Source organism: Artemia sp. Qi Xiang Cuo, chromosome 3 (assembly GCF_049724085.1).
Source record: "Artemia sp. Qi Xiang Cuo chromosome 3, ASM4972408v1, whole genome shotgun sequence".
In the NCBI taxonomy this organism is placed as follows: domain Eukaryota; kingdom Metazoa; phylum Arthropoda; class Branchiopoda; order Anostraca; family Artemiidae; genus Artemia; species Artemia sp. Qi Xiang Cuo.
In genome coordinates, this window is record NC_142796.1 from 36,787,981 (window position 1) to 36,803,841 (window position 15,861).

General features: G+C 35.7%; 1 long non-coding RNA gene across 1 annotated transcript; it reads left to right on the plus strand.

Moving 5' to 3' along the window:
- Positions 1–1,983: 1,983 nt before the first annotated feature.
- On the plus strand, positions 1,984–13,954 carry LOC148954060 (uncharacterized). Its single transcript, XR_016141566.1, has 2 exons — positions 1,984–2,316; positions 13,724–13,954. It is a non-coding gene; the product is annotated as an uncharacterized LOC148954060 (long non-coding RNA).
- Positions 13,955–15,861: the final 1,907 nt, after the last annotated feature.

Below are 15,861 nucleotides of genomic sequence, written 5' to 3' on the forward strand. Positions count from 1 at the left end.
TCAGTATTTATTATGGGAATTGACCAATTCCATGGAGGGGATTGGGGGAAAGTAGGTACAATAGACTTTGCTGGTACAGGGAACTTCTTCTGAATATTGGCATACTCATCTGCAATGCCTCTATACATGGCTGGATTTCTTAACCAATTATGTAGGGTGTGTGAGCTATTTGATTAAATTTTTGTAAGATGTTTTGTCAAGAGAAAGCTACGTCTCTCCCTTATTGTTGTTAATCCACTCTCCATGAGCAGAAACTTGGTGCTTGTGGGTTTCCTAAGACCAAATATCAGACGTATTATATCATTTTGTGTTGTTTCAATTTTTTGCATCTGGGTCTTTGCACATGCACCATAGATGATGAGCCCATAGTCAATATGGGGTCTTATATATGATTTGTAAAACTGGAGTAAGGTTTTCTCCTAACAGCCCCAGGGTGTGGAAAGAAGTCTTTTTAGTATATTTGTTTTTCTATAGCATTTTTTTATTGTGATAATTAATCTTCTATCATTCATACTTATGTACGGAAACAAACAAGAAGCTAAAGCGGAATACATCATGAGAAACTAAGGACAGCTATGTTTGTTTTCATTTGTTCTTCAAACGGGACCACCGCTGTACAACCTTGTTTAAGTCAATGGCATCGGTGAGGCCTTTTTCATTCGCCAACAACATAAGGAATCTAGTCAAAAATCAACCTTGGTAGTTCTCAGAAAATTCTTAATAAACTTGAGCTTGCTAAATGCTCTTTTGGCAGCAGCAACTGCAACAGGTGCTAACACAGCCAGTTGGTAAAGGCAGTTGGCTTGCTTAAGCTGGTGTTGCCGGCAATTTTTTTTCACCTAGGACTTCTCTGAAGCAAGTAGCGCCGTGGCAAAGCTGAAATAAAAGTTCAAGCTCTACTTATAAAGCAGTAGAATCTGAATGTCTTTCTTGGTAAAAAAAAACGTTGTTGCTAGCTCAATATCTGCAACTGAAACCCTTTTTTAAAGGATGCTAAATTTTGAATCAAAATTACTGAAAATTGGCAAGGCAAGCTGTGAGATCATCTCTCATCATTGTAGTCAACCTTGGAAGCAGGATTCTAAAATATTGTCTATGATGCTTTGAGATCTCGGCTTGACCATGAGCTTGGCTGTCAAAACAAGATGGTTCAAGTTGCTGACAATGATTCCTAACGAAATCTGGCTCTGGATCGACTCCTTTCATTCTGGTAAACACTTTTACACTATCAATGGAATTATTCCTTTTGTCTTCCGATATTCTTTCGAAAGGTTTCTTCATAGCTTCAAGCATCTCGATTGCATCGATGATGTTTATCTCCTCTTCTTCAAGATTTTCTACTGCTATCCTAATCTTTAAGATGAAGGCCGCTAGCTTGTGCCTTCAACTTAACATCGGTGTTGTTTATCTGTTTTGTTTCGTAAATGGCTGTGAAACTATTGCTTCAAAGTAAGTATTTTCTGCTTGTGTGGTTTCAGCCCTTGCAGTTTACCGAGTCCGTGATAAGTTTTGAAGCTTATAGCTGTTTTCAATCGAAGAGAGTTTTCCTTTTATATAGGGTGGCAAAATACTTTGTAGGTTATCAAGAGCTAACACATATCTCGCTAGAAGTTAAACAATTTGAATAAAGTTGCCATTTTGTTCTTCAGTTATCCTAAAGTCAATGCCCGGTCTCGATAGTGTTCCTGCAGCGTCGAAAAAAAAACACAATTTTCCTCTTTGTCTCTCCACCTTTTGCCTATTTTCTGCTATTTTCTGTATTTTCTGCTTGTGTGGTTTCAGCCCTTGCAGTTTACCGAGTCCGTGATAAGTTTTGGAGCTTAAAGCTGTTTTCAATCGAAGAGGGTTTTCCTTTAAGGATGGCAAAATGCTTTGTAGATGAAGAGACGGACACGTACATTTCATCAAGGATGTTGAAAAGCTCAAATATTCAAGAGGTGAATTGCCACTATGTTCAATAAGAATGTTTAGTCTGTGGGTCAGTCAGGGAATATAGGGTACACGCCAAACAAGATGTTTCGACATTTCTTGCTGGGCTCCTTTAAATTCACCAGACAACGCACTTGCATAGTGATAAGACTGGAAAGCTAGTTTAAATAGAGGAATTCCTCGCCTTCACAATGTTTCTTTTATACTTTCTGTCATACCCTGCCCGGTTTTGTTATTAGCCTCACTGATATCTAATAGTTTCTTTCTAGGAGTCCCTTCCGAGCTTGTATAGCGGATTACACCCGCAAGGTTATCAGAATGAGAATCATCGGGTATTGTATCAAAGAATAACATTCTGAATACAAAACTTCATCGGCGATTTTATAGGTAAATAGCTAAATTTGTATGGTCTATATTGGTTATCAAGAGCTAACACATATCTCGCTAGAAGTTAAACAATTTGAATAAAGTTGCCATTTTGTTCTTCAGTTATCCTAAAGTCAATGCCCGGTCTCGATAGTGTTCCTGCAGCGTCGAAAAAAAAACACAATTTTCCTCTTTGTCTCTCCACCTTTTGCCTGCTGCTAAACCTTAGTTCGGGTGCTTTTATCAAGTAAGAAATCCCAATGACGGCTGTTATTGACGAGGTGACAAAAATAGAACACAGCTGCTTTTTGGGACTCGGAAAAGAAATGAATTTTAAGTTTTCCTTTCTTCGCCTGTTATCTGCTCTTTATTTTGTGCCATTGCCGCAGACCGGCTTCAACCCAAACTTTTTTGAATTGGTCACTCCTGGGACCTCTAGAGGAAACACAGGAAGCAGAAGGCAGCATCTTTATCGATATTATCTTCTAAAAACTGTTAATCCTCATAGCATCCCGGATGAAAACGCCACTGTTTTATTTTTTATATTGAAGAATCAACTCGGAAGACTCTCAGCTTTGGTTGATTAAGACCACCTGAAATAAGGTGCTTCCTTTGGTTTTTGCTAGGGATTGGCTTCCTTATTCCTGGACTCTTGTGAACTATACTTTCAAAATCGTCACTACAATTTTCGGCAGCAACTCCACTAATTGTTGAAATATTAAGAAGTTCTTCAGTGACAACACAGTGTTTAAAGTTCTTCAAACACAGAAGATGATGTAGACTGTATTTCCCCCAATATATCTCCTGCATTCAACTTAAAATTTCCCCAGACAGCCTTAATAATGTCATTGGAACCGATAACTAATGATTTAATGTATTCGAGCATGGTAAAACTTGATTTGCTTGTGTCTTAAAAGACACAAGGGTCGACTTTTTATTATCCACAAAGGTCTACTTTTAGAATGAAAGTTCAGAATTACGACTATTTTCATCGGGACTTAGTGATGCCCTTGGAGGGACGAACAAGTGATGCCTTTAAATTGCCCTTCGAGGGCAATTAAAAAAAAACTAGTAGGGTGGAAAACAGGGCGAAAAAGCAACAAAGCATATAGCTAGGGCCAGTTTTTCCGGGCTAAAGAAGGATCGTAAACATTAGGCTAAGATATCCATAACTTTTTTGTTACTATAACAGGCCTTATCCTATATTTTTTAGGGGACAATTTAAAAACAGAAACTGGTAGGGTAAAAATCAGGATTAAAAAGCAATGAATCAAAAAGATAAAACTAAAAACTGTATAATTGTTTTTCAGGACTGAGGCCTGAGATATTCATAACTTCTTTGGTTGTCATTGCAGGCCTTATTTTCCTTTTTTGTTTTCTGCAAATTTGAAATTTCTATTAAATGCAGCGAATCTGGTATAAACAGAAGCAGGAATATTGCCTTCAAATTGACCAACTGGAGGAAAACAATTGCGGGTATAAATATAAAGATTAACCATTCCCGAATCGTTATAATGATTACCCTTAAAGAGTTCCCCAAGGGTCTCTCTCCAGAACATTCATGAATACATATAAGTAGTGGCAAAGTAGGAGTTAGATAGCTTGTCTGTTGTCTTGTGAAAGTCTGGGAAATAATTGTTGCTTTAGATTACTGTTAGAACAAACCTATTCTTTTCTTTTGTTGTTTCAGCTACTTTTTTTGCCTTGCGTCATTCATTATATGCCATAGGACTTTCAGTTCGACAGGTTAGTCTAAGCTTAGACAGATGAAGGTAATTTTTTCTAATAAAATTAAACCAAACGACATCGCTACACGAATTACTGCAAAAGTTAATTCCTAGGAAAGTTTTTCCGAAAAAGAATCCATTGAAGACCAGCCTAAAGTAGAAAATTAATAGTAAATTATACCATCCGGAAAGACGATTTTTATAGGGTGAATCGGGGAAAGTCCGACACCTTAACATGTTTTTATTTGCTAAATTGACTCAAGATTTTTTTTTATGAGTATATCATATCATCTTCAATCAATCGTTTTTTACAGCACTTTCCCATATTATTCACTTTTTGATTTTTCCATGTACTGTGCTTGTAACCCATCACTAGGTCTCAAAGTTGGTGCAGTCTGCTATGTTGGACTTACTCCAGCTTTGGGGGAAGTGCAACATATCCTAATAGCTTTTTTCAACAATATGTCAAAAATAATATGACTTCACCATCTTAAAGGGCATCGAGGAACCACTATAAGTCCATAAGCAAACAACTTTTATGTCAAACTGACTGGCATCAAAAGGCCAGACCGTATTTTTTCTGCTGCTGTGGGGTAACACCGACAGTGTCGGACTTACCCAACAAATAAACGTTACAAGTATCATAGCCGAGGTGCACAAATAACTGAATGTAAATGATTGATTGTATTTTAAAAAAAGAAAAACATATCGCACATATTATGCTTTGACTTCAGATACAAAAAGTTACTCATATATGTTGTAGTTTACGTGTATGGACATAAAATAAAGATCTACTGACGCTTGCCAGTAACTGCCCTGTACGATACAATAACCTGACGGATTTAGGGTATTTCAAATGCTCCGGTTCCCACTTAGTTTACTGGTCCTGCAAAAATGTATTTGTTATCCAAAGTATCAATGTCGTCTTTCTTTGGCCAATTGAAGGAGTAGGTGGCAAGGCTCAAGCAGTGAAGACACTTGAGCTTAACTTTTCCCTCGTCAGGAAAGTCTAGAACCCTTCCTATGTTCATCATTCCTGGCATAGTATCTAACTGCACAGTACTCATTTAGCTTGGGAACAATCTTTTGCTTACTGGGATTCTCCTTGTCATTACTGTCACTTTCTTTAATAGTATCTTGAATACTCTGATCATCCTCATCAGAGCCAAGTTCAAGGCTGATGTCTAATTCGCTATCACTCGAATCTCTATTGGCTTCCCTCTTAGGAAGAACCTTTTTTCCGTTTTTATACCCTTCCCATCTGAAGTTTTCTTCTTCCCTTTGCCTTTTGCTTTCAGATTTTCTTCCCTCTTAAGCACCTCTAGATGTTCTTTTGATGTTATCACTTCTGCCTCTCTTGCAATTTTCTTCGGTTTTTCTATTCCTGTAACTGATGGTAGGTCGGGCCGCTTGATTGAGTCAAGAAGAATCTCTTCAAAAGTTTTGATAATTACGGATGGGTTTACTCTCACTGGAACACTCAGATCGAAGATTCCAGTTTCTTTGAACGACTTTTTGATCAGACTAGGAGTGAGATAGGTATCCCATACCTTTGATAAGAGACATACAAAATCCTTCTTCGACAGAATGTTGCCAGGGTGCTTCCTCTGCCATTTCACGAGATTCTGATCATAAGACACTTTCATTCCCTTGAAAACCACTTTATCGAGAGGTTGAAGCATGTGAGATGCATGTGGAGGTAGCTTGAGAATTGTAACGTTATTTTCGTTTGCAAGTTTGACAAGAGCAAGAGAAAGATGTGACCCATGTCCATCTAAGATAAGAAGTGTCTTTCCCTTTACGTGAGGGAGAAACTGTAATTCAAACCACTTCATTAAATTATGAATGAATGGATGAATTTATTTGAAGGGGAATTATGAATGAATTGATAAAGGTATACGAAAACCTGTCACAAGCAGATGTGCAAAAAATTTCAAAACTGTCAGTAGCAGAATTCCAATAGCTGCCAACACTTTAGCAGCAAAATTTGTGTTTTGACAGCTTTTCGTTGAGCAAAAAGTATTTCTATAGGTAAAATTTGCAGAAAAGTAACAAATGTAACTTAGCATAGCTTGCGGTTAGAAATATCAATAGGTTTCTTAATCATATTTAATCATATTAAAGTACTGTCTCATACTTACTCTAATGCTGCTAATGGTGTATAGCATTAAAGTCTCAAGTATACAGTATATAGCTTACTGCATTCTTATGGATTGAGTTGTACACTCCAATGATATTGTTATTATAAAAATAATACACACCCAACTGCATTCTTAATATTCAACCAGCCTGAAGTAATAGCCCATCGCCCATCGCCCTTGCCATCGCCCTATGTTCAGTGTTGCCAAACTTTGAAGAAAACATCCCTCGCCGATCGCCCAATATTTCAAATTGATTACAGTGTTGCCAAATTTAGTCTCCTTTAACCTAAAGGACTATTTAAAATACTTTAACACATTTGACTTACAGTAGCGGAGATTATAAAGGGTAAGACGCTCATTTGTGGGGCTGAATCTCATCTGCTTGATTAGTTGTTCATTTTAAAAAATATTTTTTCGCTTATTCATAATGTATACGTCCTGTCATCTTTGAAAGTCATGAATTAAGTTTAGTTACCAAATAATGTTTTTTTCTAAAAAATTCGAAATATTTCTCTTACAAAAAGCAGGCGAGGGCCTTGCTTTTGCTTATTATGTCCTATACAGTTTTTTTATGAAGTGAAAAACAATTGGCCATAAAATTTAGTATTTCCTTCATTGCTACAGCTCTTTGTGACTTTTTTATTTAACCAGGGCGATTTTTCCTATCGCCCTAGTCTTGAAATTCCAGCCATAAGGTCAAAGAATGAGAAAAAGGTTTCTATTCTTCTAAAAACGTGTAGTGCTATCATCAAACGGATGAGATGTTTCAAATGAGCTGTCACTCGCCACAAATCGAAGCACAATCACAATTGACTCACAGCAGAGGAGATTCTAAGGGGTCAGACACAACTTTTTGGGACTAAACCTTATCTGCTTGACTAGTAGCTCATTTTAAAGGCCATTTTTCTCTGATTCATAATATATACGTCTTACCGTGTTTAAAAGTCTTGAATTCAATTTAGTTCCCAAATAAAGTTTTTCTAAGAAATTCAAAATCCTTGTCTTACAAAAAATTACAAAAAAGTGGGCGATGGCCTTGCTTTGGCTTATTGTGTCCTAAACAGTGTTTTTATGAAGTGAAAAACAATTTAAAATAACATTACCATAACATTCAATATTTCCTTCATTGCTAAAACTCTGTGACTTTTTATTTAACCAGGGCGATTTTCTTATCGCCCTAGTCTTAAAATTCCAGCCATAAGGTCAAAGAATGAGAAAAAAGGTTCCTATTCTTCTCAAAACGTGTAGTGCTATCATCAGACAGATGAGAAGTTTCAAATGAGATGTCACTCACCACAAATTGGAGCACAATCACAATTGACTCACAGCAGAGGAGATTCAAAGGGGTCGGACACTACTTTTTGGAACTAAACCTTATCTGCTTGACTAGTAGCTCATTTTAACGGCCATTTTTCTCTGATTCATAATATATACGTGTTACCTTGTTTAAAAGTCTTGAATTAAATTTAGTTCCCAAATAAAGTTTTTTTAAGAAATTCAAAATCCTTGTCTTACGAAAAATTACAAAAAAAGCGGACGATGGCCTTGCTTTGGCTTATTATGTCCTATACAGTGTTTTCATGAAGTGAAAAATAATTTATCATAACATTACCATAACATTTAGTATTTCCTTCATTGCTAGAACTCTTTGTGACTTTTTTATTTAACCAGGGCGATTGTCTTATCGCCCTATTCTTAAAATTCTAGCCATAAGGTCAAAGAATGAGAAAAAGGTTCCTATTCTTCTCAAAACGTGGAGTGCTATCATCAGACGGATGAGACGTTTCAAATGTGCTGTCACACGCCACAAATCGGAGCACAATCACAATTGACTCACAGCAGAGGAGATTCTAAGGGGTCAGACACTTCTTTTTAGGAATAACCCATATCTGCTTGACTAGTAGCTCATTTCAAAGGCCATTTTTCTCTTATTCATAATATATACGTCTTACCACGTTTAAAAGTCTTGAATTCAATTTAGTTCCCAAATAAAGTTTTTTTTAAGAAATTCAAAATCCTTGTCTTACAAAAAATTACAAAAAAGCGGGCGATGGCCTTGCTTTGGCTTATTATGTCCTATACGGTGTTTTTATGAAGTGAAAAACAATTTACTATAACATTACCATAATATTTAGTATTTCCTTTATTGCTACAACTCTTTGTGACTTTTTATTTAACCAGGGCGGTTTTCTTATCGCCCTAGTCTTAAAATTCTAGCCATAAGGTCAAAGAATGAGAAAAAGATTCCTATTCTTCTCAAAACGTGGATTGCTATCATCAGACGGAAGAGAAGTTTCAAATGAGCTGTCACACGCCACAAATCGGAGCACAATCACAATTGACTCACAGCAGAGGAGATTCTAAGGGGTCAGACACTACTTTTTGGGACTAACCCTTATCTGCTTGACTAGTAGCTCATTTCAAAGGCCATTTTTCTCTTATTCATAATATATACGTCTTACCGCGTTTAAAAGTCTTGAATTCAATTTAGTTCCCAAATAAAGTTTTTTTTTTAAGAAATTCAAAATCCTTGTCTAACAAAAAATTACAAAAAAGCGGGCGATGGCCTTGCTTTGACTTATTATGTCCTATACAGGGTTTTTATGAAAGGAAAAACAATTTACCATAACAATACCATAAAATTTAGTATTTCCTTCATTGCTACAACTCTTTCTGACTTTTTTATTTAACCAGGGCGATTTTCTTATCGCCCTAGTCTTAAAATTTCAGCCATAAGGTCAAAGAATGAGAAAAAGGTTCCTATTCTTCTTAAGACGTGTAGTGCTATCATCAGGCGGATGAGACGTTTAAAATGAGCTGTCACTCGCCACAAATCGGATAAAAATCACAATTGACTCACAGCAGAGGAGATTCTAAGGGGTTAAACACTACTTTTTGGGACTAAACCTTATCTGCTTGACTAGTAGCTCACTTTAAATACATTTTTTCTCTGATTCATAATATATACGTCTTACCGCGTTTAAAAGTCTTGAAATCAATTTAGTTCCCAAACAAAGTTTTTTTTAAGAAATTCAAAATCCTTGTCTTAAAAAAATTACAAAAAAGCGGGCGATGGCCTGACTTTGGCTTATTATGTCCTATACGGTATTTTTATGAAGTGAAAAACAATGTACCATAACATTACCATAACCTTTAGTATTTCGTTCATTGCTACAACTCTTTGTGACTTTTTCATTTAACCAGGGCGATTTTCTTATCGCCCTAGTCTTAAGATTCCAGCCATAAGGTCAAAGAATGAGAAAAAGGTTCCTATTCTTCTCAAAACGTGTAGTGCTATCATCAGACGGATGAGACGTTTCAAATGAGCTGTCACTCGCCACAAATCGGAGCACAATCACAATTGGCTATTGGCTCATAGCAGAGAAGATTCTATGGGGTCAGACACTATTGGGGTCAGACACTACTTTTTGGGACTAAACCTTATCTGCTTTACTATAGCTCATTTTAAAGCCCATTTTTCTCTTATTCATAATATATATGTCTTACTGCGTTTAAAAGTCTTGAATTCAATTTATTTCCCTAATAAAGTTTTTTTAAGAAATTCAAAATCCTTATCTTACAAAAAAGTGGGTGATAGCCTTGCTTTGGCTTGTTATATCATATACAGTTTTTTAAGAAGGGAAAAACAATAAGCCTTAGATAATGTGAGATTAATCGTATAGGAGGAAAGCTACCCCTTCCTTATCCCCGTCTCCCCCTCAAGGTCATCAGAAATTTTGAAGGGTGCTCATTCGATCCTGAATCAGTGTTACATAGCAATTTTCTTTCACTAAGTTGTTTTTTTTTCAAAACGTATTTATAAACTTTTGGTTACTTTGGGCTGTGGTTGGCTCTTTACTATTTTGCAGCTGCCGCTGCAACCATGACTCCTGTTTTTGTTATTGCGATTTTTCAATCGTAATACTGCGAGCCATAATGTGAGATTAATCATATAGTAGGAAAACTGCCCCTTCCTTATCCCCATCTCCACCTCAAGGTCACAGAAAGCGAGTCATTACGGTAATTTTAGAAGATTTTATCTGTCCGCTATACCGTAGAACAAAAAAAATGTTCCTTTTATAGTTACAGATTTTTCTTGGGCCATGATGTATGCAGTTCTTCAGGCACTAAATAAAGATACGTTAATACAGTATTTGAACTGGTGTTATGATGTGGTAAAAAAAAGGTGTCAACATAAATAAAAAAACTAAGCTAATTATATGTGCGACACATGATCAATTCTATTTATAGGTTTTGTGCTCTTGAGTAGAAAGATTCTAAGACAACTGACATCCTAGTTCGTTCAGTGGCTATGATAATGCAATAAGAATCGTTGGAGTCAATGAAACAATACTGAACATGCTTAAAAGCACTTTTAACCGAAAAATATATTACAGATAAGGTAAAATCAAGAGTACTAGATCTATTAAAATCTGTAAGTGAACCTTCTAGCCTAAGGTTCCAACCAGATGCTGTCTCTGAAGACAAGACTATAGACGATTGTGATTTTACTGGTAATTGTGACGCTGATAATGGAAATCCTTTTATATCTTTCCTTGCTTTTCATGATGAGTGCTCAGAGGATAATAGTAGGGACAAGGAATTAAACCGTTATTATAGTTTGAAAGTTTGTCATAGGCTAGGACAAATAATTATGAAACTCTGCCCCTTAACAACTGCAATAATGCTAAATGGTAGATTTACTAGGCATACAAATGCATCAGTAGAAAATTATTTCAAAATAATGAAAAGACAGGTTTACAGAGGTGGGCAAAGTCCCAAGGACCCTGGTGAATTTGTGGATACGAGTTATACAAATGATATACCCATGGTTTCAAACAGGATTGCTTTCCTGAATATCTATCCCCATACCTCTAAAATTACTAGCTCAAGAAAACGAATGGATATTGATACGGAACAACAAAAAGAGGAAGAAAAGGAAAAGCAATTCCCAAAAATGGATGCTGCAAAAGAGGTCCGGAAGAAAAAAAACAATAAAAAAAATATACCTGGCTCCAAATATTATGACCCGTCCCCTAATCTTTGTCTTCCACCGGAATACATCATATCTGCTGAAAAATTGAATAGAAGAAACATAAAATTAGCTAAAAAAGTACTTTCGAAAAATGAACAGTTGGACAACTACCAAGACTTTAACAGCGCTTATTCAAAGTATTCTTCGGGTCACAGCGATTCAATTGTTTTAGGAGGAGTGTCAGTGGGGGGGGGGGGGAAGGAAAACAATTCGGCAAACATTTCAATAGGTGAACTGGCGTCAATAATAGGACAGGCTTGGCTAAGCGATCAGATTATGGAGGCCTATATAATGAATAGAATAAAGGAAAGAAATCTAGGCCATGGTGTCGTTCTTCAAGGGGCACCACTTGTAAACAAGATCTTATTACAACTCAAGGATCCAGGTTATTTGATTCCTGCCAAAATTTTGATTTTTCTGGTTAACGAGTTTGGTGTGCACTGGACGCTTATTTTCATTGATAGTCTGAGCAGGAGTTACATTTTTTTTTACCCTTTACAGGGTGAAGACAAATATTTGGGCAAATTTTCAAACGTTTTTCCTGATAAGTGCTCTGATTTAAAAATTTTGCCCTTTAAATTCAAAAAACAACAAGATGGTTTCAATTGCGGACCGATGTGCCTTCAATTTATAGATTTTCTTTACAACTCGATAGATTTGGTGTGTGAAGATCTACTCAACGATCTCTACTTAAATTTCAGAGACGAAGAAAATATAATTGGCAATTTGGCAGATGACGAAAGTAGCAATACAATGCGAGCCCAAATCTTTGCAGAAATTGTAAAAGCCATGGACGTATCATTGACTAATATTTACAGAATTTGCAGAATGTCACCTGTAACATATCAGTCAAATCCTGATTCGTCGTATTCAGATGATGCAACAAATTGGATTGGATGTAATACAAATGAAGACCATTGGTTCCACAGGGATTGTTTCTTTAAAACGTTTAAAACCGTACAAGAGGGAAAATTAAACTGTCTAATTTGTAAAATATTATAGCTTTAGAAAGAGATAAATTCAACAGTCATGTAAATAATATTCAATTATATCTTTCCAAATTAAAAATAATGGATGACTTGAATCCAATACAAGAACTAAGTCAGATAAAACAGTTGAATGAAACGACATTCATAGTTTTGCATAGCTTATAAATGTGTGCATAATAGTGCAAATTTGGCCCAAGACTCAATTTTGCTGAAATTGATAGGGCTAAATGTTGATTTGATAAATTAGTTTGCGTTTGAAAACAACTACATACTTAAATTAGACTAATTGATTACTTTGGCTCAAGAAAATCGGTCTCTTCATTTGTTTACACTGAGTTATCTATTCTATACTTAAGAACTTAACTATAAAAGTTAATTACCAAAAAAATCTAAAAAAAGGCTCATTAAAGGGAAGTTTTGGGTGCTCAGCTGTTGCACAAACTTTGTATATCTTAAATTCAGGGGTAAATCAGATATTTCTTTTTAATATAAACTTAATGGTAGTGGGACAATCTAAGTTTTGAGAAAGATGAAGAATGAAAAAATCTTTATCTTCGCAAAACTTCATTGCCTATTGTATATTAAAACATTCAGGTCAACTAAAAATTAAAAAAAACAAATTACTGCAAGAGGCCAATCTGTTTTTCTTAATGAACTTTATTTATTTTTTTCTATATTTCACGTAGGCTATTTCGTAGTTTCATCCAAAACGAGTTTAAATAGAAAATGATCGGTATATATTATCACAAAATAAAAACGAGATTTAAGAAAATAAATTGAATTCTATGTAGCTCGAAAGTCTTGAAAAAAGCAATATTTCATTGGTCGTTACACTTAAAAATTAGCTAGTCAAATAAAAATTTGTATCTACAAGTCTGTGTTAGAAACTGGTATATTTTCATTTTTTGTAATTTTGTGTTTTATATTCGTCGTTTATGTTTTTTTTTTCACAAAAAAGTGAATAATGGAAGATATTTTAAGCGACCTTAAGTTTAGAAATTTCTAAATTATAACGTCGTTGAGTGGAGGAGGTGCCGTAGCCACTCTCTGCAGTTAAATCTGTAAGAGTATATAATAAAAAAAAGATGCTACGCGGGAAAAGTGAAAAACTAAAATGACAGTAGTACCATCATTCGGCTTTTTTTTTATTATAATTGAGTTGGGAGGGGACACTGAAATTATCTTTCCCCGGGTACTACCAATGCTAGAAATGATTATGCTTGAAACAACGTGGAAGGCTTACACACTTCTCCAGAAACTAGTCAAATAATTCCATAAAATCACAGTTTTTCATAATCAGACTTAAAATTAAACGCGGAAAAAGCATAAAACACTAGTAAGTATTAATTTTCAATACAACTTAATGTCGGCTGAAGTAGAGGTATATGAAAAAGCCTAGCATTCTAGTGAAAGCGTGACAGTAATCATATTTCAGGTTAATTTGACTTATTTTATGTATAATCAATTTCCTGACTTTCATGCCAACAAATCTTTTGTTTTGACGAATTTTTACTTCCTTTATTTTCCTACTTTCAGGCATCTTTTGCTGCATAAGGCCATTGAAAATCCTCTGTTAAGGAATTCATAAATATCCACTGAAACAAGCAAATAATGAGGAGCAAAGAGAATTCATCTAAGCCCAACATATTCAAAGCCAAAGCAGAAGAAACAAATGAAGACGAATGCTTTGCTATTGTTCAAGCTTCATGAAGGCTGATAATTGAACTTAAGCCCTTTATGTTTTGTGAATAAATCATGACGAAATTTTTCCATTTTTCTACATTTTATTCATAATAAACTCATAATAGGGTCATGGGGGTTTGACCCCCCCCCCCCCCCAAATGTTTGTCTGACTCGTAGAAACGTAAATAATCCGTTTTCAGTTAAGCGCCAATGACGCAGAAGGCTTTTGGTTTTTATTTACAGTTAGGAAAGGAGGCAGTGTCCAAACACTTGTTTTTAGGGAAACTATATTCGTCTTTAACAACTGTAGAAAGAGCTAATAAATTAAACTGAACATTTGATGTATAATGATATTAATTGCTGAAAGGTCATCAGTTCAAAATGTTACTATAATTTTAATGTTTATTTTGAATACTAAGTACAAAAGAAAATATTTGTCATAAAATTTGTTTTCAGTAAAGCGCCAAGGACGCAGTAGGTTTTAGACTTTTACAGTGAGAGAAGGAGGTCATACCCAAACTCTTGTTTGTGGTGATTTTGTTCGTTTCAAGCTTGATTTGAATATTCAATTTAAGTTCCACTCGTTTTAAGATTCCTTTATTAATTTACATTAATATCTATTGGATGTTTGTTTGCATTGATTGTTTATTTAATTTTTATTTGTTTTAAGTTTCATTTGTACTTCAATACGAAAATATTTTTCGTTTTAAGCTTGATTTTCATATTCAATCTAAGCAATACTCGCTTTAAGATCTATTTATTCATTTATATTATTACTTGTTGTATGTTTCTGCTATGATTGTTTATTTAATTTTTGTTTGTTTTTGGTTTCATTTATTCTTTAATAGTAATTTCTGGTCGTTTTGAGTTTGAAGCTTAAAAGGTATTTGTATCTGCTGAGCTTGAGTTTAAAATGGCCTTTACTTTTCTTTGAAAAACTTATGTTTCGGAATTTTTTTTTAATTAATAAGCTTGAAACATCTATAGAAGGGTTCGTTGATACGCTGAATCTGATGGTGTGATTTTGATTAAAATTCTGTGACTTCGAGGGGTCTTTCCCTATTTTTTGCTTTTGATGGGTAAAACTAAACTTAATGAAACTTATATATTTTGAATCAGTATAATAAGCCAATTCAGTTGCTATAGTTGCTATATATTTCAGTTGCTATAGTACTGACAGGGTTCCAGTTTCAAGCGGTCAGTACCCCGGAATACAAGCGGTCAGATAGCAGATTAACATGGGATTTTAAGCGGTCCAGTTTCAAGCGGTCAAATAGGTAAAATAGCATTGAATTTCTATGACAGCCCTCTGACGTCACGACACCCCTGGTAAGATTCCCACCCCTGATAAGATTCCCATCCCTTTCAAGATTCCCACCCTGGCAACATTATCACCCCTGGCAAGATTCCCATCCTTGACAAAAGTCTTGGGGTGTTTTACTTACTTAGAGTGTGGTAGGGATAATAGGCAAATTAACAATGGGAGCTCCTAGCCCCTCAAACGTGTTTCTAGCTGGCAAGATTCCCACCCATGGCAAGATTTCCACCCTTGGCAAGATTCCGACCATGGCAAGATTCCCACCTTGGCAAGATTCATGGGATGTTTCAATTACTTGGAATGTGGTCGGGATAATACACAAGTTCCATTAACACGGGAGCTCTTAACCCCTCGCACCTGCTCCTAGCCCCTCACACGTATTTCTAGCTGGCAAGATTCCCACCCATGGCAAGATTCCCACCCATGGCAAGATTCCAACCCTTGGCAAGATTCCCGCCCTGGCAAGACTCATTGGAAGACACTTGACAAGACTTCATGTCACACACTTCTGGACTCCAATGACGTCATACGACTTACCCCGTTTCAAACCGTCAAATCTAATATACTTGACGCAATTTTATGTAACCCTGCCACAGGAGCCCATGGGGTAACTCCCGCTTGTAACGTAACAACCGCTCACACCCTACGTAATGATTATGCAACACTTTCACGT